At 39.9% G+C, this 20,964-nt stretch overlaps 1 long non-coding RNA gene across 2 annotated transcripts in view; it reads right to left on the minus strand.

Annotated features, from left to right (window-relative positions):
- The window catches only part of LOC144901181 (uncharacterized), an 88,185-nt gene that overhangs the window by 3,549 nt on the left and 63,672 nt on the right, over window positions 1–20,964 (minus strand). The window contains exon 1 of one of the 2 annotated variants that reach the window (XR_013629325.1): window positions 1,519–1,730. The exons of the other annotated variant lie outside the window; for it this stretch is intronic. This is a non-coding gene — a long non-coding RNA (uncharacterized LOC144901181). Of the gene's footprint in view, window positions 1–1,518; window positions 1,731–20,964 lie in introns of those variants that run through there. 2 annotated transcript variants of the gene reach the window in all.

Genomic DNA, 20,964 nt, shown 5'->3' on the forward strand with positions numbered 1-20,964 from the left:
TTACTCTTTTTTTAAAATGATTGCATGAATCTATTGACTCACATGATGATGTGATAAAACGTGCTTGTACAGCAAATGTTCTGATTTCTGTACGTTGAACAGCAGGTAATGTGCAGGAGACACAAAGGAGAGACATTGCATTAATATTTAAAATAATGAAGCCGCGTGGTCATTAGGCTGGTCTCCTCTGCTTCCAGAGCAATACATTAAACCAAGACAAGCACCATGTATTTTACATGGTCCTGTCAACTCAGAAAATGGATCCTGTGGCATAATTATGTCCGCTTAGAGCTTCCAGTCAGTATAAAGAGAGCGAGGGAAAGAAGAACAAGATGTGTGTGTTCATTTCAGACGCCAGACTGTTGCCTGATCCCGGTCACACAGGTGACCTCATTTGGCATCTAAAGCCTCAGTTAACGGGTTAACAGTCTGGGTGTGTTCATTCTTGTACAGTACACAAGCTTGAATTACACCCCCGTACTTACGCATGTACATGACAGTCACACACATACACTATCCAGTGACCTGAGTCACCTATAAGCCCGTTGGTTATTTGGGTGCAAATCCGCCATGTGGCACAGTCTGTGCCAGGACAGTCACTTCATTGGCCATAACACTGGACACAATGAACTGTAAGTTGACAGCAAAATAAAGTAGTACTATTTGGAAATTTTGGTTGAGAAAAATGTTATAATACAATGGAAATAAATTAAAAATATGATGGGAATAAAGTAATAATATCACAAGAACAAAATTTACAAAGATTGTTTGCAGAAATGTGGAAAAGAATGGCGTTCCTCCTAATAATAGGTTGTTTAACCAATACCACAAAGCTGAGATGCAGTTCTTAGGATATCTAATTACAAAATACTTTACAAAATATCAAAATGGCCCTTGCAGCCTTTCATTTTTCAGTATCTGGACCTTGGCGGGAAAGAGTTTTGGACACCCCTGCTGCACACCTTGTAGTTCATACCAAAAACTGACCTAGTTGACCAAGACTGGTGGTTGATCTCTTGCTGTAAAGGAGCATTATCAGGGCCAACCAAAATTCAAACATGTCAGTCACCATATCTGGACGGAGTATTGAACTCCAAGTATAAACACAACCTAACTTTTGACCTGGAGTTCCTTAAGTACTGTTCTGGGAACGTTATTCATTCATTTTTCATTTTTTTACCACTTATCCTCATGAGGGTCGCGGTCGTGCTGGTGCCTATCCCAGCTGTCTTCGGGCGAGACGGGGGTACACCCTGGACTGGTGGCCAGCCAATCACTGGGCACATACAGACAAACAACCATTCACACTCACATTCATACCTATGGACAATTTGGAGTCGCCAATTAACCAGAGTACCGGGAGAAAACCATGCGTGCAAGGGGAGAACATGCAAACTCCGAGGGTGGAATCAAACTTGGGTCTCCTAGCTGTGTGGCCTGCGCGCTAACAAGTCGACCGCCGTGCAGGCTGGAAATATTACATTCAATAAAAAACAAAACCAAGTCTATTTTCTTTACCGTTGATCCTGTTCACTGGAGATCTGGCACTTCTCCCAGCTGACTTAGGGGAGTGGCCAGTCTACCCTGGCCAGAAAAAAACATAATTCGAGGGAATTAATGACTCATTGGCATCCTACATCAAACCAAAGTACATAGGGCACATTTAACTTAATAATTACCTTTAAAAGAGGAAACATGAGTTTAACACAGATCCAGCTCCAGTCCACAGAACAACCAAATAATGTTTTGTCGAGTGACTATTTCTTAATTTCCATCCAACTCCCAAAACCTGGCCTATTCCCATAACAAAGGGCTTTCCTAATGTAATTGCTGTTGTTGTGGGTCTTTGCTGATCTTTTTATGAGGGAAAATGAGGTCTGACTGTTGGACACACATCTTGTGTCAAGGTACCACAAGGTACCACAAGAGACTGACAGACAGACCAGTCTGCCCAAACCTCTGAATGAGTGGCAATGTGCCAAAGCAATACAAGCCAGCAATAGGAGGCGGGGGGAGGAGAGAAATTCATGTATTATTCATAATTATTCAAATAATCCTCAGACAGTGGAGAGCGATCTTCATTGTGAGTATGCAAAAGCATGTGTCAGTAATTTAAGGTAAAAACATGTCTGCTAACAATAAACATGCCGGGACCACATTGTATAGTTTACAAAGACATAGCAAAACACAAAAACAGAATACACACTTTTTATATTCTATGTTGTATTAAGCCAATTATGATATTCTGTTTTTGGGGGGTTACAAACCCTAACTTTGCCTTGTTAAATGTTGAAAAGTTAAAAGTTGAACCTGGATTTAACCATTCAGTTGTCAGGATTCAAACCTCTGCTTGATATATTTAAATAACTGCTTTTATCCAGCATTTCCCAAACTTGAGGCTCCATTTTCATTTGGTTATTAGGCCAATTTTATTATTTTTTGAAACTGGATTATGCAGGAGACCGTTCAACTGTGGTAATATTAGGCAAATGGCTTTGTATCTGGTCCTGGACCAGTCAGCTGAACATAGTCATCTATCATGTCGTATTGTTCTGTTGCTTCCATAGCATGAATCAAAGGCTTTCTATAATAAGTATCTAATGTATAAGTACACTACCCTAAATGCTTCAGGTCAGTTCTGTTCAGATCTGGTATGTTCTGTGTGTAAATATTTTGGCTTTCCATATTTCTTGAAGTGCATTTGTAAATGTGGTTAGGTACAATTTTTGCCTTTTTTTTAAATCAGAGATTGGAGAATGAGCCCCTCATCTGTATGATCTCAGTCATCCATCTTGATCTTAAAGTGTTTTGATTTTGCAGCAGGACTGAAAGTAAACAAACGTTGAGTCTTTGCAATCATTGAAGTAGTGGGCCATCTTTTTGTTATACTGCTGCATAGCCTCTCTGACAGCACTGGACAGACTGGACCTCAGACTTCAGACTGGACTGTGGACTTTAATCATTTTTTATTAGTTTGAGTCCCATGGGAAGGCAAAGTTTCTAATTTGGGTCGAGCTGAAAAACTTTGGAAAACCCATCCAGTTGCTGAATGTGGCTTCAAATAACAGCAACACATTTGTAAAAACGTAATGGTAATGGTTTAATTTTATTTGAACATGCATCAGATTACAATTGAGTACATCCCATAATTAGTTCACAGTTCCACATGTCCAAACGGAGTAGGAAGAAGCAAAGCTTATTAAATCCTTATGAAATCTGAAACCCACCTTTCACGCCACCACAGGTCAACACAGCTTCGATACAACTGTGATGGATGCTTTTGCTACCACTCACGCTTCAGGTGTTTATGCCAATTCAAGGGATGGTTTCACCTCATCACAACTATTATGAATTGCACTGTGCAACTTTCTCCACCCTGGCTTCAGCGGTCACAGTTTGCATGCCCCCTCACTCTGACATCTCTCCTTGCATGCCTGCGTGCATGTGATCCGTATCTCTGTGTGGTGAGAAACACAATATACTGTATAGAGCAGAGTGTAAATTGAATTTCCGCTTGAGGGATTATAATCAGCATGATAAATTAAATTAAATTAAATTAAAAAATACAAAATAAACGTACTGAAGGTGACAGGCTGCAACTTCAGTTCAATGGGGCAGAAGGCTGCCACTCACTCAGCATCAAATACATGCAGTTTGCTCAGTGAACGATGGAAATAGGTAAGTTATTTAGTCGTAAAGTAGCAAATAAAGTGGCCGTGCTTTGTTTTGCTGTTAAAAAGAATCAGGAATCAGATATTATGCAATGAGGAAAATCATTTGAGCTGGCCAAAAAATATTGTTTGTAACATTCCCAGATTAAAAAGATGAATGGACAGAGAGCAAAATTAATTAAGAGAAGCACTTGACTCCACAGCGACTCTTAACTGTCACATTTTGGATTCAGCCATTTTCTTTCATTTAAAACCAGGCCATTTGTTAAAATATTCTTAATTTAACCAACTAGCATGGCACTGGCCGCTGGCCTGCAATCAGCTAAATAAAGAACCTGCCAGCGCATGACTACACTACATACTAAACCAGGTACTAAAACGAAAAAACAGGAAATATGATCAGACTTAATAAGAGACTGTGCTCATCATAAAACATCAGTGACCACCACATGTTCAACAATCTGATGTTATGATTCTGATGTTATGATTATGATTCTTATGTGTGATGTCGTGCAACACTCTGGATCATGTAGAGTATTATAGCAGTCACACAAATGACAAAAATGACACTACTACAATGATCCCTAGTTCTGTACTCATGCACCAAAAAACTCTATTTTCAACACACACAGCATGCTACATATTTCCATCCATCCGTTTTTCGATCCCAATTGTCCTCATTAGAGTCACAGATGAGCTAGAGCATATCCCAGTTGACTTCGGGTGAAAGGCGGGGTGCATGCACAGGGAAAACATGCAAACTGTTTCTATTGGAGATTTGAACCTTTGCTCTCCTGACTCTGAGGCCGACATGTCAAACACAAGACAATCGTGCAGTCTGTAAACATAACAATATTCATTCATTCATTTTTGATCCTCATTAAGGTTGTGGTGGTATGCTGGAGCCTATCACAGCAGACTTTGGCTGAGAGGCAGGGTACACCCTGGACTGGTCGCCAGCCAATCACAGGGCACAAATAGACAAACAACCATTCACACTCACATTCATACCTATGGACAATTTGGAATCAAAATTAACATGCATGTGTAATTCTGATTATTTTGTAATAATTATCTAAATTTGAGAGATTTTTTGATAGATTTGATAGATTTTTTTTCAAAAAACAAAGTTTGATCTTAAATTTAAAACTTTTTTGCAACATAAATACTCATGTTGGAATAGTACGCAAATGACCAAATTGCTTAATCTCATCTGACTATCAAATGTTTGTCAAGAAGATATGTGGAATTTTCAGGTTTTAGTTAATTTTTAGTTAAGTTTGATGGTCTCCATTACAGAGCAGGGGCTACTTTCTTGGTTGGCACCCTCTCAGTCCATGGCGATGAGAAACGAGCTTCCCATGGTTGTTCTTGTGTGAGGTGTCTTAACATTCTTTAACACATCCCTGAGGTGGAGAATGAGGTGCAATGTCACTATGAGAAAGAGAATTGCATTGCCGCACGCTCGCCTTCACAGACAAATCAATTAGAGACAGTTCAGCCCTAGATGCTTTAGGCTATTCACAGAGGCTACAAAAGCAGAATGAACCATCATTTGGAAAGTGATACTTTGTAGTTTCACAGCCACAAGATTTTTTTTTTTAATTTCCCTTTGACATAGGAGACTCCAGTGCACGAGTGCTGAAAGGGTTGTATAGGTTGAATTTGATGGGAGTGAAGACAAAATAAAACTTTATATTTAATATTCATTCATTTCCGATGCCACTTGCCATCACTACAGTCAGAGGTTTGCTGGAGCCTATCCTAGCTGACTTTGGGCCCCAAAAAAACACGGCCACCAGCGGCAGAAGTGCATTTTATAAGAACTTAGCCTGCATCTCTTCCATTGAAATATATGCTGCACAAGAAAAACCATGGTATTAGCAAGCTAGAAAGCTAACTAGTTAGCCTCCAATGTATTTACTGTTTTCTATACTTAAGAAAGGGTTTAAAATGTAGTGGGGAAAATGGACAAAAAAGCCAAAAACTTACCACTTCCACACAAAATGGGTGGAGAACTTTATTCCACTTTATCATGTCAGACGTGCCATGGCTGACCTCATGCAGTGTGATGGTATTCTAATGTTATGTCTCAATCATGAAACATTACTAGAGCCTAGACCTAGCCTTGAGCCTAGACCTAGACATGACCAAGCGGAGAATCGAACCCACGTCATCCCGATCTCCTGACTGTGTTGGCTAAATGCCGTCATTCTGCAGATTGTTGCTTGCTGTCAAGGCTTTTAATATACAGGATATTTTAAAAAGTTCAGGGTACACACTACGATGCAAGTTTTACATATTTTACAGTGTTGTTATTGTATAAATGTATTGAAAAAACACCAAGAGTACAAGTACTGTCATTTACTTCCACGGAGCAATGAGGAAGGACAATTAGATCCATGGATAGAAAGTACAGTCTAAGAGTTGAGGGTGGAGTATCAAGGAGAACTAGTCCTCAGCAAGCGCCAGGAAACAAGGGATCAACTGAAGGAAAGGAAGAAAAAAAAAAGAGGGTAGAGTGAGAAGGACAGAATGGGAGCCTTTAATTGCATGGAGGGAGCATGACAATTGAGAGGCGAGTGGAGGGAGGGAAATCTCCAGGAGTATTGATCAGTCCAGTTCTTCCATTTCAGTCACTCCTAACCCCCTTCTGCATCTCCCCCTTCACCCAATTTGCACCCGTAATTTAGATTGGAGCGTGTGTGTGTGTGTGTGTGTGTGTGTGTGTGTGTGTGTGTGAATGTTGAGGTCATTTTGCACACTGCTTGTCCTTCGATGTGTGCCTCCATCTCCTATGTATTCATTTACTTGTTAATGCGCCTGTCTATCACATGTCATTGCAGAGGTATTACCTGAAATACTGCGACATACACAAAGGACACAGTGTGCATCATTTAGTCATGTTACTTCTAATTTTGAGCACAGTTAAAGGAGTAATGGACTCCTTTATGTATACATAATTATGCAGTTATACACATTTTCGGTTTGGAGGCTACATAGGAAAGAGTTATCCAATGGTGTGTGTGTTTGTGTGTATGAGTGTGTGCATGTGTAGCAGGTGACAAGCGGGTGGCAGAGGTGGGGGGTATACTTCCTGATCGATCTCCCGTCTCCCTTTGGAATGACCCAGCACCTCCTCCTGGGCCTAATGAGATACGCCCCATTATGGGACCAACACATGCACATACACTAACGGTAAATGGGGGTGGAGGTGAAGCAGTTGTAAGTCTGAACAGTATAATTTCACAGTATTCAAGCACCAATTTATTATGTTGTGCTTTATTTATCAGCAAATTCTTCGCCACAATTATATCAACAGTGCAAACCAGACATCCACTCTCTTGAGGGGGATACGATCAAGGCTGTGACCTTCCACCCCTGTCTCAGTCCCAGACTAAATCAATTCTTAACCAGACAAACCCCCCCACCCAAATACCTCCACCCCCTTTCTACAAACACAATGACCACGGCAAGGCTGCTCCACAAACAATGGGAAACACAACCAGCCTTAAAGCGTGTACTCATGTTGGCCAGTCTGATTGGAGTACAAAAGGTGAGTGGCATTGATCAAGTCATGTGATAGGAAGTTCTAATTAAGTGTGAGGGTCCTAGAGTGGGAAAATAAATGGTCAGTTAGTTCTCTCACAAAAGGTCTTTTTGGACCTTTTGCTTTTTATTTGGCTTTTCTGTATTTATGTTTGGATTTTCTGTATTTGGAACTATGGAGTGAATAGATGGACCTGCTGGTGTGTTTTGGATCATGGTCCTGCTGCAGAACCCAGGTTGGTTTCAACTTGAGGTCACAGGTCCTAAAGCAGCAAAACAGCACCAGACCATCACACTACCACCACCATATTTTACCGTTAGTATGATGTTCTTTTTCTGACTTTTACGGCAGATGTAATGGAACACACACCTTACAAAAATTCAACTTGTGAGTATTTTTCCAAAGGTCGTGAGTATCATCAAGATATTCTTTTTGTTTAGCAGCGGGTTTTTATCTTGGAACTCTGCTCTGAGGGCCGTTTTTGCCAAGTGTCTTTCTTATGGTCATAAACACTGACCTTAACTGAGGCAAGTGAGGGCTGCAGTTCTTTGGATGTTGTTGTGGGGTCTTTTGGGACCTCTTGGATGAGTTGTTGCTGCTCCCTTGGGGTAATTGTGGTTAGCCAGCCACTGTTCCATGTTTTTACCGTTTGTGAATAATGGCTCGTGCTGTGTTTCATTGGAGTCCCAAAGCTTTAGAAATGGCTGTACAACCGTTTACACTTACACTCACAAAGAGCCATGTCGGGTTTTTTTTTCTCTCCCTTAAAATATAAAATTGTCAAAAGAATAAAGTGCATTTGAATGATTATAGGCATTTATGTGAAGAATGAAGGAAAAAAGAAAATGAATCACCTTTTTTCACTAATAGTGTATAAATGACAGAAGGAACACATACTGTATGTCCTCAGCCATTATTTTTGTGTCCCGATCACCCTCATTACAGTGAGAGGTGATCTGGCACTTATCCCAGCTGACTTCGATTGACGGGTGGACTACACCCTGGACTGGCCTGGTCCAGCTCAGCATCAGTGGTGATTTATTTCTCAAGAAAAATGCTGTTCATGCTGTAAGCGACTTTCATCTGCCAACTGCATTGTGATTGTACATGCGAGTGGCCATTGTTTGTGTATCTGATTGAATAATGGAACTTTTTAAAAACATCACATTTACAATGCCTGGCGAAATTTCTCTGGAGGAACCGCTCTGTGATAGGGTCTGGGTTGTAGGTCCAGCATCTTGGTTAGTGAAGCATCCCTGCATGAGGCAAAGTGGTCGTAGTACCTTGCCCAAGTACACAACGTCAATGATTGGGATGGAGAACCATCAACTAGCCATTATGTCCTTTTACCCAACAACACTCCTTCCTTGTGGTTGACTTGGCTGGATCTGGTGATCCAATAGGACTGCTCTATTACAGAAGGTACTGATCGTTAGAAATGCATGTCATATACAGTAGTGAAGTTTTTATTATGTTATTACATAGGTATCATAAAGGTAAAACAAACATGTATTGACCACATTACACGCTAAAATGTTAATGCAACTTATCATTGAGAGATGTCTTGAAGTAACTTCTTAGACTCACAATGCACTCAGAATCACAAAGTGTAATAATAATAATATCTAACAAATACAGTAAAACGATATCTACAGAGGCATCCAAATTTTTGTCCATTCTAGTGTCTCAGTTACTAATTACCAAAGCTACTTTTCTCTTACATGCATATACAACAGCAACACATGAACACTATAGCACACATCTTTCACACATTGTTTTCTTCCTGTCTCCCACAAGCTACAAACATTACATGAGGGAATTGAATTGGGAGTTTCCAATTGTGCATCACTGGGATGCAACAAGATTGTGTTTGGGGGTTTTGGGGGTCAGAGCACGATCATGTTGCCAATCAGCCAGGCCGCTCAGAGCCCTCATCAGCTTTTGATTGCATTTAGAATGACTAATTAAATAAAATATGACATTATGTAAATGTCTGTGTCTTTGCCATATGGCCCTGGGTGCTGCCCCTCACCCCCACCTCGCCTGCCCACAGCTCACCAGGGGCAACAAAGTGCTCTTCTACATGTCGGTGTGTGTGTGTGTGTATTGGGCTGCACCGTGAAAAAGAGACGGCACATTTTTTATTTTCTTATCATATTCTTTCGTTTTAATGAACGTCCTATTGGGGCAACTCGTTTTCCGGCTTTAATCCATTCCAAAAGGGCTGAAAAAATGTACAAAAAACATTTTTGAAGCAAATTTCAGATTAAAAAATAATGTAAATCTAATTATCCCGTGCCGAACTCCCAAAAAAGATGACCATCATATGCAAATTTTTACTTTATAAACAGATTGTGACAGGACAGGATTACAGTATATATATTTACATAACTTAACAGCTCCAAATGAACTGAACATTTTAACTCTAAAAAGAAAAGCCTGAAAATGTATTTAACATGTCTCTTCAATAGTAGAGGAACATTTGAATCTCGCTTTATCAGCATTCTTTTGAGCAATGAAAGCTTGCATTCAAAGACACACATATTTTAAGATAATTCCACATATTTTGAGTATAGGTTTATTTTCTGGGATATCCAAGCATACCTAAATACAGCAAAGTGTACTTCCGCAGCAAGTTTGAAGTAAGTGAATGATAAGAATATCCACTTACTGTGTTCCTTTGTTTTTTTGTGTATTCAGACCACACATACATGCATAATAAAGACTTTGTTGTGATGTTCGGACTCTCCCTGAATGCACCTCAGGGGCATCTTGTGACAATGAGGAAGTGTCGTTCAAGGACCAGAGTTGGTGAGTTGGGGATACATATGCTGTATCGTCTTTGGTGGTGTTTGGTATGGTGGTGAATTGCATGTTGATATGCTCAGGTCAGAATAAAGTTATTAAAGCGTTACAGACTCGATGTGACTCGGTGGGGATGCTATTCTGCCATCATAACAGAGAGGTGTGCTTTGACATGATGCACATACAGTTAATTTAACATCAGTGCTTACTAGAAGAAAACTAGGAGACAAAACATACATAGACACACTTTGTCCATATTATGGTTCCCTGGTCGGAGTCTGTCTATAGTGTCATAACTGTAATACAACCATGGTACATTCTTCACACAGACCAATGGCAGCAATTTTTGTCAGAAAATCAGAATCTTATGAAATCCAGGGCATAAAAAAGGCAGGTTTTCTATGTTGAATGTATCCAAGCAGAGTCAAACAGAGGAAATCATCATTTTGGTAAAAAAAAAAAACATGTATAATTTAATACATAAATGAAATTTTGTGTAATTATTAAGTACAAGCATGGGTTACAGCCTTATTTGAGTTGCAATGTTTCTTTATTTCTGCAATGTACTGTGTGTGTGTGTGTGTGTGTGTGTTGCAGATGATGCCGCCTGCCCCTGTGATAAAGTGTATAGCGCTGATGCCAGACCTGTCACATATATAGATAAGAGTAGATCATATTCACTGGTAGCCATGCAACAGACTTCAGATACAGTAAATCTCTGTACACATCAAAAACACAATGCAAAATTGTGTGTATTTCTTTCATGTTGTTATTACATTTTTACATATAACATTTCACAGCTAGAAAAAAATTGCAGCTGCCTGCATGTACTGTATATAATCTACTGTTCTTTATACACCTTTAATGCTATTTACTGCTTCGTACTTTCACAGGGCTTGTTAAAGGTCAAAGGTCTCTCTATCAATTGCTCAAACTAACCCCACCTCCCCATACATTATAACCAGACCACAAAGGGGGCTGCTGAAAAGCGAGAGAGGTTGTGGTTGGCACACATATGCCCAGAGGGGCCCAGGTCTGTCAGCTCAGTAGCCCCACATCTGGAGCCTCCCGCTGGGCCAGCAGCCTCTCCGGCCGTCCTCCTCCTCAGCACCCCCCAGGGAGCACTGAGCGCACAAGCTACACACACGCACACAAAGTGCACACATACTGACAGGCACACTTCACACTCACTTAGACATACACGAGCATACATAGCACACACACATGCAGGATATAAAGTATACGGTACTCTCAGTATAAACAAACCAGCATTCAAGTAAGTTGTGGACACAGCAGTCACAACATTTTAATACACAAATAATATTTTTCCACTATTCTGACCTATATATGTAATTATAATGTTGTATTCTTATGTCTAAGATTCAGATAAGGAGGTTTGTTCATTTGGAAGTTAGCCCTGAAACGCTTGGTTTCAGAGGGCGTGGTAAAGCTGGAGATGTGTGATGTCACACATGGGTGGGCTTCCTTATATGGTCGTGCGCTGTAGGCCTGATACGCTCTCTGCTCATCCCCTAAGCAACAATTCCTAACGACTCAAACACAAGGCACAAGTGGTTGGAGTTCCTGATTCCCTATTGGAAAAATAATTTTTAATCTGTCAATGGCATATCACACCGGATTGTTTCGTGAACATGAGCCAGTATGAAGCTGGACTAGCTGGACTAGCTGACAAACTGACACCTTTCCAATGTTACTTGGTCGACACATAAAAAAGTGAGAGGTCACACACAATTAAAATGTTCACTCAGTTTTGCTAAATGCGCTCTTGGTTCTTTTGAATAAGAACTGAATAAGGCAAACATCAGGCAGTAGAGGTTGGAGTTCCTGATTCCCGGAAAAAGAAACATTTTAATCTGTCAAGGACATTTTATACAGGACTGTTTTGTGAACATGGGCCAGTATATAACTACTGAAGCCTAACACCTTTCCAACGTTACTTGGTCGTGTCAAAGAGTCAGAAGAGCAAGCAGTTAATAACCATTTAGTTAGTATCCTAACTGTGTGTCCGTGTAGCATTATAGAGTGTGCATACAGAGAGCGGGGTTGCTAATAGCCATTTCTCACCACAATCAGTGTGTCTATCCAAGTTTATTAACCACATTATACACATTGGGTAAGCTGGGATAGGCTCCGGCATACCTACGCAACCCTAGCGAGGGCTAGCAGCATCGATAGTGAATGAATGAATGCAACGGTTGATTAGAATGAATGAATAACTGAGCAAGATAGAAAGCATTGCAACTTCCTCAGTGAAATCTTAAGCAAAAAAATCCATTGCCGTCCATGCTGTCCGTGGTGTCCCAGAGTATAACCCTACTGTGAATATTCTGTATTGAAACGGTGCATAAGAAGCCAAACAAACACAGACTGCCATACAAATGACCAATGGGGTCCAGGGGTGAGGCGAGGCTCCAGCACTGTTTCGTGTTAGTGTACACGCGTCACAGACACACAGACAGTGGTTGGAGAGGGCTTTAAAAGATACATTGTGTGTGTTGGAGTGGGAGGTTGATTGTGTGCGACAAGGGTCAGAAGGGGTTAGGAGTTCTGTGTATGGGCTCTCTGGCCAGAGGGGAATCAACTTCCCGTTGGGTGTCCATTTGCATGTCTGTCCCGTTTGTGTGTGTCGCGTACTCGCAAACTCTCCAATCTCCATTTTTGAATAATATGTCTTTGTTAGCTTTCTCGCATTTGCATGTGCATACATGTGCATATTGCCTGTCATTCTGCCATGTGCACGTATTCATGCTAAAATTCACTTGAGTGAGCGTGTGCATGTGTGTGTGCGTGTGTGTGTTGGCAGAGTTATTCTAATAAGAAGATGCAAGTTGTGGGCCCCAGGCCCTGGTCAGCCCTTAGCTCATTATCATTATTATTATTAGGAGTAGCCTGTGCAGGGCGGACAGATGCCCTGTTCTCTCAGCACTTAGCTTCTCATGAAATGTGACAGGGCATGTCCTCGTCCTTCTCTGCTGCTTATCACAATATGAAGACCGAGGGCAGCTGTGTCTAAACCAGGAAAAAGTCAGGTTTGACAGCAGTTTTGGGGCCTTGATCACAGACAATAACAGCCTATTGCAGGAGGTTTGAATTTAATAAATATGATTTTAAAAAGTCATTGTTTGTAATTGAATTCAAGCAAAAGCAGTGATTTCTTTTTTCCCAGCTTGCATACACAAAAAACAAAAAACCAACACATCCAATGTAATAGTTTTTTTTTATCTAGCAAGAAAAATATAGTCTTATTAGTATGAACTTTCTCCTTACATTAGGCTTATTTATGGTTTTCTTTTAGTTAAGCCTTAAACATGGTTTTTTTTGTTCATTGTAAATGGAATGGATTGAGTAAGGACCTCAAACAATGCACAACGATGAGCCAATTCAAGAAACAATACAGTTGATGTTTGCTATATACAAGGATGAAGAGTCTTGAACCAGTCATGATGTGCTATATATATCACTATATTGACACTTACTATGGTACCCATTATGTCATTGGATGCTCATTTCAACTCGTACTTCGTTACGAGGTACGTTATTAAAAAAAAACAAAAAAAAAAACCTTAAACTGTATTATGGAAAGCAGGAAGTGAACAAATGTAACAGAGCTCCAATGATGGTGTGTTGGGGCACGTAATACATCTAATACATACACTACATCACGTTACTACATTACTCCAGTGCCAATACTGAGGACCAAAAACCTGTCATACATTCTACAATTTGGAACAGTTCAGAAGTTGGCTGCAAAATGTTTTCATGATATTCAAACTCTAACCTTCTGACAAGAATAATATCACATATTTAGCATTTTCTATTTACACTGCTAATCTCTCCATTCTGAGAGAGCTGCATCCACTCTGCTCACCTCATTCACAGGCCAAGTGAGACAGACATGGAGACGAACAAAGAGGGAGAAGTTGTTTGTGCTATTAATTGCTGGAAACAAAATCAGCAATTCTTCAAACAAGTGTTGGGTCCGCTGTGATATATTTGCATATTCATGAGAGAAAAAGTTTTCTCTTTTTGTCTCTGTAGTTGGCAGGGGGTGGCGGTTAGGAGGGTTATTTGTTTCTTGTGACATTCTGGTAGTGTTTCCTGAATGCCAGGCACCCAAAATAGACCAATAGGTTTAGCCTGAACATAGCTTCGCACACACACACACACACGCCAACACGGGCACACACACAAGCAAACTCACACACCACTTGGGTGCACATTTTATAATGACATGCATTTGCAACAATCAACTTGAGAGAATAATGTGATGATCTTCATTGCCTTTATGTTGACTGAGATTTACAACTAAGTATCCATAGTATTATACACATCCGCCACTCTCACATACTGTACATACAATTGCTAAAAGAAAGAAAGCAAGTAAGAAAACTTGGAAGGAGGAATGGAAAAAATCTGAAAATTAAGAAAACATGTATTTTCATTGTGCAGCGCAGGGTGGCGCAGAGTGGTGGAACGTGTTACATCCTATGCAGTGGTAATTTCATCCAGCGCACCACTATCCACAGCCAATTTGGTAATCTGGTAGACCGGGCTACGCCCAGATGGTCGTGGTGGCGCACCAGGGGGAGATGTCCACATTTGCTGTTTGACGCAGGGACAATTTCATGACAAAACTTAAAGCCCACCAACCAGCTCCGACCTGGTTCTGCTCATGGCGCAGGTGAAGCGCACCCAACAGATGCACAGTGCACACACATAACCAAACCCTCGGAGTCAGGCACATTTCAATGCAATAAACAATCACAGTAACCACTATTTAATGTAAGCGTGTGACCCAGCATGTACAATTTGTATTAATTGTCCCATCACATCTGATGTCAGATCAACAACGTCACACATATTTGGAACACAATTTTTCAAATCAGCTTATCTGATCTCAGGAATCTCATTCACAGAGAGAAAAAGAAAAAAAGATAAACACTCAATGAATAAATGTAAGTCATAGCACATTCATTTCAGACCAAATTGAATGGGAAATCATGATAAAACAATATCTGTCCAAAGGTTTGTTTAACCTTGATGTCTGTTAGAAGTAGAACATTTTGTAACATTGTTTTATTGTTGTATGAGCAACAAGTGGTTGCGTTTGTAAATATGACCTACTCTGGACTGCATGTGCATGTGTGGGTGTGTTTGCTGTGATTTCCAAGTGTCCCTGAATGCAAAGGAAACTTGTGTCCCAGAAGTTACGTGAGGCCCCTGACTTTTTTTTTTTTATAGAAAAAGCTGGCGCCGTACCGATAGCAGTTTGCTAGTTTGATTCTGCGTGTTGAGTATGAAGTGTCCATTATCTGACTGGAATCTTTCCATGGTGTCCCAACTCTAAAATAAACACTACGCCCTTCTTAATAGTATCTGAAAAACAAAAATACAATAAATAAAGACTCATTGTCGAATCTCCACTCACAATGACAGGTAATGTATGCTAACGGCAATATAAATGAAATATTCAAATATTTAAAAAAATATTAATAAACAAAGTCATCATTCAAACTTACTTATTTGTTTGGACAACTGACTTCCTGCTGCGGTCTCTTCTCACTGTGAGGCATTCAGGCGCACCCGTAATATTGAGTGTTCGGTGCTAATTGTTTTTCATTTTTATTCACAAACCCCCTATGGCAATTGACGTACCCCTGGGGTTACGTGTACCCCACTTTGGGAAACACTGGCCGAAACAACACCACCCATAGTGGCCTGCAACTATTTTGCACAGCACTGTCGATACAAAGACGGATTACTGTGACCATGACACACCTGCTGAATATATTCCTCTTTCCCTGTCACATGATGAATAGTGAAATTGAATCCGGTCCCACAACCATCTCATAACTCACAGGAAACAATGCCAGCCTCCAATTCCCTTGCCAGATGGCATGTATAATCCCTCCAGCAAGTTCAGGATCTGCCCCTGTTTGTTAGAGTAAGGCAACCCATCCACTTGCCCAAACGCACTCATTTAGACAGCGATTCCACTGCTGAATCCTGTTAGACGTCCAAGCTGCTCACCCTATTCGCAATAGGACATATTAAAAATGCTGGGTCTCTTTCACACCTTGGTAGAGTGAAAGCAAAAAGAGATGCTGCTATTTTCTTTTAGAGTAATGATGTTTGAGGTGCCAAAAATTACTGACAACAGAAAAGTTTTAAAAAAGCTTAACGTGATCATTCATGTTTACATTTGATCAGCTTTTAATTAAAGGCATAGTGCGGTGGCTTACAGTTCTGTAAGCTTTCCGCTTATCCTCACTAGGGTCGCGGGTATGCTGGAGACTAAGATAAGAAATAAGATAAGATATGTCTTTATTCGTGCATTAGACAGCAGCAAAGAGGACAGAACCAGTTAAACAGTAAAAAAATAAACAAACTAAAAATAAACAATATAAACAACCAAAAAGTATTAACAAATTAACAATTAACAAAAAAACCCAACAAAAAAAACCTTAAACTGAATTATGGAAAGCAGGAAGTGAACAAATGTAACAGTTACTGATTGTAAAAGTACCAGATGGAGGGGTAGGATTTAATAAGCTTTGCTTCTTCCTACTCCTTTTGGACATGTGGAACTGCAAACTGATTATGGGATGCACTCAATTGTAATCTGATGCATGTTGAAATGAAATAAAACCATTACCATTACCATTACAATTTTACCTATGATTATATACAAATACAGTTTACAAGATAATATGAAATATGAAAATAAATATATGTATGGCCAGTATATACAGATCTTAGTCTATCTCAGTATATATCAGATCTTGCTTGTGAATTGAATATGAAATATGAGGCATTATAAATATTGCACTTAGAACTTAATATATTGCACTTAGAGCTTGATATTGCACATGGAACCTGATCAGATATTGCACAGTGAATGGCGTCTGGAATAAATATATCGAATATAAAAAGTATTGCACAGATGTACTTAGCTATCCTAGCTGACTTGGGGCGAGAGTTAGTTGGCAAAGAACTACAGAGTCAACTGATGATGACATCATAGACTGGTTATTTTCCTCTGCACTGTACTCCCTGTGCTATGCAGGCGTGGGACACAAGATAAGGCATTCAAGCACACCGCATAGCTCTGAGTTGAATTTTTAATCACAAACCCTCCCAGTGACACATACTCCACCTAATGATATACATAAGACACTAAACATCTGTGCACATTATCTGTTTATTTGTAGGTCTCAAAGTGAGACCTAAAGCTCCTGCCGTTCAAACAGGGAAACCCCTTGCAGCGGTGAGATTCAGCCTGCCCAGCTGTCAATCACCACCGTACCCCGGGGCCATACCAAGCAGTCCGGGGGTGAGGTTGATGATAACAGGATTGCCAAACCTTTTCTCCCCATACTTGTTTATTTTCATTCTAAGCTGACATTTGTAATATACCACAGTGCAGCTTGTCTGATCCTTTGCCAAAAAAGTGAAGAAAAAAAAAATCTCACATGACTGTCAGCTTCAGGCAAAACAGGCAAATGGAAGTTTTAATGAAACACAAGACCAGAATGATCATGAGCATCTGCAGAGCTGAATGTGTTGTAAGGTGGGTGGGGAGTATCAACACTTGCTTGTAATTATACACCGTCCTTCACTATTACACCTTCCTAAACTATTCAATCACCTTTAGTGTTAAACAGTAGATTCCTGCTTTTTGGGAGGGTTGACTTCTTTTCAAAAGGGAATATTTTCCCTCTGCTATCAACAAGCCTTCAACATATGTTGTTCCTGACAAAAGGTAACCACTAGGAACCAGGGCCACCTGGTTGATGAATGGCAAAAAACTGAGACTGCTAATTTCCAGTGTACATTCATCAACTTTGAACCCTGGATCTCAGACCACACTCTAATCTTGTGACATCCCCTACATTTCTGAAGTACTACTAATCATTTAAATACTGTGTCACTTGCGAGTCAGTGAGGAAACGGTAGCTCTTTCTTTGGTTTGGTCTATAATGGAACAGTCTGACTCACTTTGTCATCTTATAAAGAACCTTTTGAGTGTTAAGTTCCTGAGTGATGATTTTAGTGTTGTTTGTAAATGACAAAGTGACTGTTGCATAGCGTAATGATGTAATGACCGCCTGCGATTTCCGATGGGTTGATGTTGAGTTTCCATATAGTTCATGATTAGCCCCTGTCAAATAATGTTCAAATTACTTTTTCTCTCAAATTTTAATGGGTGCAGCTTAAACACCAGTATGTCTTATACAATGAAAATTACAGTAATAAAAAAAAACGCTGCCAAATTCTCCTGCTTCCTTGAAGTTCTTCTCTAATTTCAGATCAACTTTTGCAATAAAAGTGACTGTAATAATTATACAATTTGCTTCCGCTCCAGAAGCTTCTCCTTTTCTCTTCAATTACCATTGTTGACTCAGGACACAATCCAGGTCTAAGCACTAAATATGCCTCATACACAATTGGAGTATACAATGTACTACTACTCTAATCTACTCTCCACTAATAAATGTACAACTTGTACAACATTTTAATACTATAGTGATAGTAATAGTAATCCCTTGTTTATCACGGTTAATTGGTTCCAGTGGTAATAATAGGCCATATTCGTATTCAGCAAGATTTCTAAATTTATAAATTCATATATTTTTGAAAAGGGCAGCACGGTGCATGAGTGGTTAGCATGTTCACCTGGGTTCAAATCCCCGCTTGGGCATTTTTGTATGGAGTTTGAATGTTCTCCCTGTGAAAGTCCGGATTCCTCCCACTTTCCAAAAACATGCTAGGTTAATTGGCGACTCCAAATTGTCCATAGGTATGAATGTGAGTGTGAATGGTTGTTTGTCTATATGTGCCCTGTGATTTGCTGCCGACCAGTCCAGGGTGTACCCTGCCTCTCGCTCGAAGACGACTGGGATAGGCTCCAGTTTGCCCACGACCCTAGAGAACATAAGCATCATAGAAGATGGATGTATTGATATTTTTGAAAAACCATAATAGAGTGAAGCCATAAAATTGAAAAAAAGCCAAGTAGTGAGGGGTTACTGTAATGTAGTCCTTGTTATGACAATGCATTTGAAAGGAACTTTTTTTCGGTTACAGGGGTTTTCCATGATCACACACACTCACGTTCAAAGCCATCTATTTGTCCAGTAGCCCTTTGACCTTGTAAGCGTTGTCTCAATTTTGCGACTGTAGCATTCACGTTTTCTTCAAAGCCGACTAATGCTTTCCCCGAGGGCAAACACTGGCACAAACTGTCTCCCACCTCTATTATTCTTGTCGGTTTCACACACTCTCCATCTCTGTGTTTTTCTCTTTCTGCAGCGGTTGACAGCTCAGAATCCCTCTTTTGTTTTTCATATATCACTGCCCAACAATATCACACTTTATTTCTTCTCTCTGTCCCCCCCAATCCCAATTGCTCTCTTCCAGTCCCTTCATTTTTTTCCCCGAGTCTTGATCTGTTTGCATTTTTTTTAGTACTCATCTGAGGAGCCATGGGGCAAAGAAATAATTCAAAGTCTTTGCATTTTGCAAGCTCTCTGGTCAGCAGTGGAGCCCTGTTGCACAGACACATTAGTTTATCTGGACTGACCCAGCAAACAGCTTGCACCATGACAAATAGCCTGGATGTTGCTGAACAGACACACACACACACACACACACACACACACACCTACACACACAGATGGACACACAGAGAAGTGAGGCATATGCAGAACACATACTCTGCTTCTGTCTGTGGGCTGGGAAGCATGCGTGCCCCAGGAGCAAACAACTTTAAAGAAATATCTATCCCAAAAAAATATAAAAAAACAAATGAAAGCGTCAAGGGATAGAGGGAGTAAAGATAGAGATAAAAAAAAAAAAACTAGAAAGCTCTACTGTAAGCATCCCTTTAGGTAACAGAGTGATTTTCTGCATTGTTTAATTTTTAATCACTTTGGCTTACCCAACATTCCTCAGCTCTTTTTTTGCATATTCTACATATAAATATATAATTCATGTCTGAGAGGCAGATAAAAGAAAAACGAGCAGCTGAGAATAATTTGTTGTTTTGGAGAACATATTAACACAACTGATAAAAAGTGGAGCTGCTGAGGCCACATTTTTTTTTTTATCCTCCTTTGCTTTTTGTTCTTTGGCATATTACGTTTTCTTTTGTTCTGTGCACGAAGCGTAGCTGGTCATTTCATTGTCTGATGCAGGAGACCTGCAGACACACCATGTACTTCTTGCAGAACAGAATGGACTTGACACAGCAGGACAATACAGTCCACCATTTATGAGGAGCCTGGTTCTAGACCTGGTTCTAGACCTGGTTCTAGACCTGCTACAATTGTAAAGCTGTAGAAATACAGTTGGCTTGATTTTAGACTAGTGCAATTCGTAATCTATGAAATACAATATGCACTGGAACCAACTAAGTATCATTAATCATTCCACTCAAACCAGTACAATACAATACAGTTTACATTTTTTCTCATAGAATGTGAATCCAATTAATAATTTTTAAAGTTATAGTTTCACATGCACTTTGAAATGCACTTTTTTTTACCTTGATTGAAGATGTAATTATTGACAAAGACTGTGATTTTTTTATTTTGCAGTTTGCTTCTTTGGCTCCATTGTGAGTTCTCCCGTAGCCGTGATTAAAGAAAAGCAGCGACTGGTGACGTAACTGTGTTAGCAAAGAACTACAAAGACAACTGCTGATGACATCATAGACTGCCAACACAGCTGACTTCCGTTTCCATGCATTAACAAGCTAATATGGTAAAGGTAATGTTTTTTATTTTATTTGAACATGCATACAAGTTACAATGAAATATATTATTCAATGAACACAATTCCACATTCTATCAAGGAAATGGGATGATAAAATATGTTAAGAACACTTTTGCACTCATACGCACTATTAATAACACT

The sequence above is a fragment of the Doryrhamphus excisus genome, linkage group LG10 (genome assembly GCF_037039965.1).
Source record: "Doryrhamphus excisus strain RoL-2023G ecotype Guam linkage group LG10, RoL_Dexc_Guam_v1.1, whole genome shotgun sequence".
NCBI lineage: Eukaryota > Metazoa > Chordata > Actinopteri > Syngnathiformes > Syngnathidae > Doryrhamphus > Doryrhamphus excisus.